Source organism: Aphelocoma coerulescens, chromosome 7 (assembly GCF_041296385.1).
Source record: "Aphelocoma coerulescens isolate FSJ_1873_10779 chromosome 7, UR_Acoe_1.0, whole genome shotgun sequence".
NCBI classification, from domain to species: domain Eukaryota; kingdom Metazoa; phylum Chordata; class Aves; order Passeriformes; family Corvidae; genus Aphelocoma; species Aphelocoma coerulescens.
In genome coordinates this window covers 31205129-31212434 of record NC_091021.1, presented here as the reverse complement: position 1 = coordinate 31212434, position 7306 = coordinate 31205129, and the positions used below count along the sequence as shown (strand labels likewise).

The 7306-nt window shown below is 40.9% G+C and overlaps 1 long non-coding RNA gene across 2 annotated transcripts; it reads right to left on the bottom strand.

The window, feature by feature from the left end:
• Positions 1-2062: 2062 nt before the first annotated feature.
• LOC138113177 (uncharacterized) lies at positions 2063-6971 on the bottom strand. 2 transcript variants are annotated; one of them, XR_011152029.1, is made up of 4 exons: positions 6847-6971; positions 5938-6131; positions 4274-4509; positions 2063-3116 (listed from the first exon to the last, which is right to left on the bottom strand). It is a non-coding gene; the product is annotated as an uncharacterized lncRNA (long non-coding RNA). The 2 variants fall into 2 exon arrangements; XR_011152030.1 differs by having other exon boundaries at positions 4325-4509.
• Between the last annotated feature and the right edge of the window lie 335 nt (positions 6972-7306).

The following is a 7306-nucleotide window of genomic DNA, read 5'->3' as shown; positions in this document are numbered from 1 at the left end:
AGCCTCATCTTCTTGGAGACAGGAAGGCCAAATAAGCTCAAAATTAGTCTGGGAAATTTGATAGAACAGAAACTTTGGAATCAAAACTCAGTGTTGTACACTCTAATTCACAACACAAAGGGGATTTTTGCTGCAACCTCATCTCAACTTTTCTTTATATTTTTAATAAATTTTCAAGATGAAAACATTTAGTGTAGGGAAAACTTGGCAGTCAGTAAGTACTACATCTTCCACACAGAGTGTGCTTGGTGTGTATGTGTTACCTGTAGATTAGACTGTGAGGGCACCTACCCCATCTCTGTTAATAAAGTGAAGATGATTTTACAGACAACTAATGATTGATTCATGTTGCTAGCTTTGCTACGTGCTCTAACAATTCCAGTCCCTCAGTCGTGTTCATAGCCTCTCCTGCTGCCACAGACCTGCACTTCCAGTGGCTTTTGCCCTTGCCAGAGCCTCTGATAATTCTCTATATGGGAAAGCGACATTAGCTGCCAGGTCTGAAAATAACTACAGGAAATGTTAATCATCTGTCTTGACAGAATTATAAATGCTTGATGAAGAAACAGACATTTTGATAATAAATATAGATGATGCAAAGGATTTAAAAAAAAAAACACAAAAGAGCAAAACAAACTGTGCATGTCAATTCACCATTGCTGTTAACATATAGCTCATGTTGGTCTGGTTTTTGTGGCTCCTCTGTATTCATGCTATCATTTTTTCTTGTGGTGGCAATAGATATTCTGATGTTCTAGGAGTTAAATAGATAAAAATAATAAATAAAAATGTTTTAACTTAAGTATAAATGTATTTGAGTAATCATGTATGACCTCAAACGGCCATTATCTTATAAATTATGAACACCTGAAAAAAAGAATTAACACCTACATTTAGATTGAAATTTAGGGGGGAAATATCTTACATCTTTTCATTCAGTATTTCTGAACTAGTAACCTTCTAACAATTTCAAAGGCTGTTGCTGGAGCTCTTGTGGACTGAAACTGCCCACTTTCCGTTGATTATTTAAATTTTTTAAGTTTTTATTTTTAAAAGAGCGATGGAGAAATAGACTTGGAACGATATTGTGCAGCAAAAACAGTGTATGGGTGTTTATAAGAACAAAAATATTTCCATCAAGCTTCATACGTGTCGGGAAGGACCTCTGTTAATTAAAAACAAATCCAGAAAATTACAGCTGAACTGAAGAGAGTCTTACAAATGTTTTTCATTTCAAAATTTGTTGATCATTAAAACACAACTGCAATTCAGTTAATCTTGTAAGGGAAGGACAGACAAACAATATCACTGTTGGATGCTGAATAGATAGGTAGACAAACACCTAAAAATGAGAACCTTATTCCCAGAGGTGGTAAATAGGAGCAGATTAGAATTCAAATATTTCAGCAGGACTAAGCCTGTCCCTGCCAAAATCATTTTGCTAATATTAACTCTGTACTGCCTGACTATATTCTCTCAAATCCTACACAATTTGTCTGCTGATCTTGTACACGATCAACGTAAAGGTATCTGGTTAAAGTGCACCACTCTGTTAGCTTAACTTTTATCAGCAGTTCCCATCTATGCTACTTCTGTCTGATTTAGTAGTAGCAAATGATTTCTGTAGAGAAATCACTCACAAGTGATTTCTTTCCTTCACTGATAATGCAAAGAGAGGAGGTTACAGATGGGTTTTTATTTGTGGTTTTCTGCTTGGTCCATTTTTTATCTGCTGTAGCAGTGCCTGTGTATCCGTGCACATGGATGTTTGCACATGTGACACACGACATTCCGAGGGTGGCTGGGAGCAGAGCCGGTGACAGGGACAGCGCTGGTGCCACTGTCCTTTCCCCAAGTGGGACACTGCTCTCTTCCTCTGCTCCCACAGTCGTGATTTACCTACATACCACACAGTACTGCAAGTTTGTGCACACTGGCAGACTCCTTTGCATGTTGTGTATTAACTTAGCATTGTATTGGTCATTTGGGAGCAGAATGAATGCTAACCATTAAGTTTTGTATGAATGTTTCTATTGCATGAAGCATTATAGAACATGTGCCGAGTTAAGGGATGTTGCCTATGTAAATGAAAGATAATTCCACATTAAAAAGATGTTTTCTGGAGCATCTTTATTCAGTTACATTTCAACTGATCTGAAGGACTCCTATCAGCACTAACACAGAGGGGTAAGGCTTAGGAATGTAAGTGCAGATAGTTTGCTAGGCCAGGATACTATTTCTCTGCCATGGATTTCAAAAGGACTTACTATACATACTGGTTCTGGCATTTGAAACTCCAGGCTTAGTTGGGGGATGGGGAGAGATGGAGGAAAAAGAGGATTTGATACGAACAAAATATTTTTTGTAGAAGGCAGATTCCTTTTTGTTTCCATGTGCCATACAGTCAGCATTTTTTAAGTCTTTACTGATGCTCTCACACAAGAAAAGTGACTCTTTAAAAATGCACCATTACAACTTAATATATCGAGTATGTAATTTGTACTTAACAGAAAGATATTTAGGACCATTTGCCTCAGCCATGAGACTTTCAGCTGCACAGTGGGCGGTAGTGCTTCAATGAAACCTTTGTTTTTAATCTTCTGATACAGTCACTAAGGCAGTTGGCTGGCTTGAAAATTACATCAGTCTTCTTTTTTAATCTAGGGTTTGTAAGCAGTAGTTAATTTGGGGCATCCACCAAAGCATATCATTTCACAGGCAGGACTACCACCGTTTTTTTTGTCTCCTGGGTAGGATGCACTGAAACTGGTGTCTAAAACAGAAGAAGGAAAATGAAGAAGAAAGTTGCCTGGGGAGCACGGATATTCCTGGGGGTGCCGTCCCAGACGGTGTGTACAGTGCAGTGCAGCTCAGCCACGTTTACTTTGCTTCCTCCTCTTCCCAAAATTAGATTACGTTTCCCTGAGCGAGCACAATGATGCTGAAGCTGGACAACCCAGAGCCTGAATCACTTCAAAGCAACCCCCTGTTTTCAGCAAACGTCACCCGTCTGCCGCAGCCCTGCAGAAAGCACATTGCTCTGCATAGCAAGTTGGGTGGCAGTGGGTCCATAATATAAAACTGTTGCCTAGTGTTCCTCTAAGCTCTGCCCTCCCCTGAAAAAAAAAAAAAAAAGTCCCTCATAATTCAGGCAACAGCTGGAAAGCTTAGCTTAATGGTCTGTGCTTAAATGTGGAAGGTCACAGGGTGCTGATCTAAGGAGCGGAGAAGTCTTGCTCAGCCGACTGTTGACACTTAGTAAACGGAGGAGGAGGGGACTGTGTGTGCATCTGAGAAAGCCATACCCCGGCCAGCAAAGAATAGGAAGCAACTTCTATTCAAGATTTGCAGGGGTCCTGGACCCAGTAGGGAAAAGCAACAAGGCCCTTCACTGCCTCTAAGTTACCTTGTATTATAACAGGATTAAAGTACATTTAGCTTCTCTATTAGCATACTTTAGCCCCATTTAGGCTTACTTGATGTTTCCGATGGCCTTTGATCAGCCTTGCATGGTGCTGGTCAGCTTCAGGACACAGCAGTCAAAAAGCGAGACTGTGAAATTATCCTGATGTTGAATCTCACAGGAGATATTTCTGGCTGTTTTCATTCACTCACCCCCAATATTCGAGTTTCTTTCTCTCTCTCTCTCTCTCTCCCCCCTCCTCGCTGAAGAAAATAATTTACTCATTGTTAAAAAAACAGAGGGGGAGTTGAAGAAAGAAAGAGAGATATTAAAAGAAAAAGGTAGCTTAGTGACCAGTAATAATTAGCTCCTTGTTTGAAATCACTGCTGGCTTGTGTGCTGGTGCTGAAGCATCTATGAAAAATACTATAATTTCTACAGTGTCTGGCTTTTTATTGCTTACATTTGCATATAAATTAAATCCATATTGTAGCTTTAAGGCAAGCTAGGCTTAGAATGCCGTACAGCTCAGGGTCCTATTGTTTTACATCTACTTTCTATACTGTGGTTAAATGAAAAGGGAGGGGAAAGTAAAGGAGGGAGAAAGTCAGCTTTGTAGCATTTTTAATTGCTTCGCTGCCAATTATGGACAAATTAATATTTAAACTTTGTAGTGCTTTGAGAAAAATTGTTTACAGAATCCACTTCTTGGTGTTCAGTGCCCCCTGTGCCTACAGCAATATCTATATTGGAATCTTTTGTCGAAGAAAATGAAAAATAATTAAAGATAAATACTATTATCTTTTAAAATATTTTATGGAAACAAGTGCTGTTAATTGAACCATAAATATTTCAAGTATAGGCACGAACCTTATTCCCAACAGCAGCCTGAAAAGCCATTACCAGACAACATTTTTTCACCTGATACTGTTTATGTGCAGGCGAAGATCTTGTATCATACATTTCACTTGATCTTATTTTTGTCTTCCTCCTTTGCTTCACGCTGCCATCTCTGCTTGACCAACTTAGGTTGGCCGCTCTGAGTCCCCGTTTCAGCGCGGCTCAGAAATCCACAGGCAGCTAATGCTAACACATCAGGGCAGAGCCTGGGAAGACAAGAGACATTTGCAAAGATGAGTAACAAGAAGCAAATGGCGCCTCAAAGTCTCCCTTTAAAAATTCTTTAATGAGATACAGTGCATTTTTTTTTCCTTCTTTTCTTGGGCTAATGCCTAGTATGTACCAACCACTGGGCCACATTTTTAGGAAACATCTAAATCAAAAGTCAGAAGATTACACAGGGACATAAGAAAATCTTAAGATGGCAGGAGGCCAGGAAGCCCAGCTAGGCCTATCCTTTCCTCCAGTTAACAGTTGTTCTCCATAATATACTGTTTTTCTCCCCCTCTCTCTCCATATGCTTCTTGCTCTATTTGAAATCTGGTCAGATCGGTTGCTTCTAGAGCAGCATCTGGTAGCTTATAATATATACCCTCTGGAAAAAAAAAATGTATTACATTTGTACAGTGCAAGACCTCGCTGGAGCCGTGTCCCTCGTCCTCATATTTGACATTAACTCTAATAACTGCAGCACTGCTCCCTGCGGTTCCCCCCAGAGCCCTTCGCAGCTCCGCCAGGTCCCCTCTTAATCTTTTCTCTTTGCGAGGGATACAGACCTAGTTTCACTAAGCATTTTGGAGTCTCCAGTCTCCAAGTCATTATGGGACTTTGTTGTACTATTTCCATTTCTGCAATATCCCTTCTGTAATTAGGTAATCAAGACTGTGCATCTTTCCCATGTGGCCTTTTGAGATCGATTTTATTTATCAGTTTATTTATCTCTTATAACACACTTTGAAAACTCTGGTTGCAGTTCCATCAGCTGGGCACATTGCTAGTCTTCACAGCTATCGTAATTTCCTTTTTCCTCTTGCCCATCACTCATTTGCTTCTTCTGTCGGAATTTTGCAGCTGTTCATATTAATAAAGGATGTTACAAGTGCTTGAATGCATGGTGAATTTCATGAATAGTCTCCTATAGACACCAATGGCAGCATGGCAGGGACTGGCATGTGGGTGAAGGGGTTGGTAGGACTGGTTTAACGTGGGTGCTCTGGACAGGGATAGTCCCTGGTTATGGGGATAGATGATACCTCATCCAGAGAAGTTCTGCCCCTGTTTTTGGATGTCAGCAAAACCAGGCTGGAGATGCAACATGCTGCTGTACAGCTGATTTCACATGGACAGTGGTTGCCAAGATTATATTAGCACCATAAAGATCCTTCCCAAGGCAGTTGACTATAGCCTGGACTGTGGTGCAGCAGTAAAAGTCTCACTTCTTGTTTCCGCTACTATAAAATTATTGCCTTTGACTTATAAATACCTATCTGTACATCCAGGTCTTTCCTATCAACAATAAAACAATGCTCTTAAACCCTTTCCTTCGTTACTCCTTGGAGCAATACAACTGATAGCTGAGAAAAAGCTCTATTTGTTCCCACACCTTAATTATAATATTATAATCTTATACCTACCCTTGTCTTTTGGTTTCCTGTAGCCTCTGCCCATTGCTGGGTGGCCCTTTCTACTCCAGAGATTAGGATCAAGCTCAAGATCTAGTTTGATAACAAACTTCCTCTCTGAGCCTTTCCTTTCTGCTGCTGAAGACCGTCCCTGTAAAAACCATCAAGTTCTGGCCCACAGGTGTCTGCATGGTTCCTGGGAACACCTGTGGAGATGAGATTGCTGCACTGGATCATTCTGGACCACCCTCAGCCCTCATAGCACCCACCTGGTCACAGCACATAGCCTTGGGACAAAGGGAGATTGAAAATCTACAGGGGTCCTTCTCTTGCAGGCCCTGATGCATTTTACTGACGAGACACAAAAACTTGGGCATCAGTAACAAAATACTGCAGTGTATTCATGCCCTATTTAAAAGTTATCATTTTAAGCCTTTCTCTCCCTGTTTCCAAAGTGAGATAGTGAATAAGAGGAGTCTTGGCAGCACCAACAAAGGCGTCAACCACAACCAGACACACATAGTTCTGAGGCTTAAAAAAGTGTGGTTTCTTTTTTGCCATTATCATTGCTCCTTTGGTCTTTCATGCTCCTTCTCATGGTAGACTGAATCAGAGCACAGGTACCCCATGTTCTGCAATACCTTTGAAGAAGGATCCACTCAAAAATTCCCACTCTTGTGAAATTTTCAGTCTTCACTTGCTGACCCATGAGATTTAAACAACTCAGACAACTGCATTTTATAAGGACAAAATAAATTGAGTCCAGACTTCACAGCATTTTATATCCCCCTATGAGTGGCTTCAGTGTTTGTTAGTTCTTCAAATTTTAGCTTTCTGTGTGTTACAAACCCCATCTTCTGGCAGTTTATCAGGTGCCTCCAATATTGGTTTCAAAACAGATATTAAATACTGCTCTCTCACCTTGTAGCTGCAGTCATTTCCAAATGTACTGAACAGCTTTTCTGCTCTCCAGCCGTCAAAGATTACACACTGAGAATAAATTACTCAGCTGGATGCGTTGTTTGTAGGCAAACCCAGGCAGTGACAGTATCAGTAGCCCCTGTGTTTAAAAGCATGTAAAACACTTTCTCTTTTTCTGTGCTTTACATTGTGGCTCAGATACATCCTCTGCACAAACAAGGATGCTGGTAAAGATGTCCTGAGGTATCACAGCCGTCAGCCCATTTCCTCACCCTTCGTGCTGTGGATGAAATCCCTGGCATGGGGAGCAGGAGCCTTGTAGGGGTGGGGTGCTCCAGAGGACATGGGGAACACCTGGCTGCCACCCCAGGCTGAGGAATTGGCCCCATTTCATTCCCCTGAGCTCTGAGCAGTATTTCACCAATCACGACAACTTAGATTCTTTTTTCTTCTTTTTTTT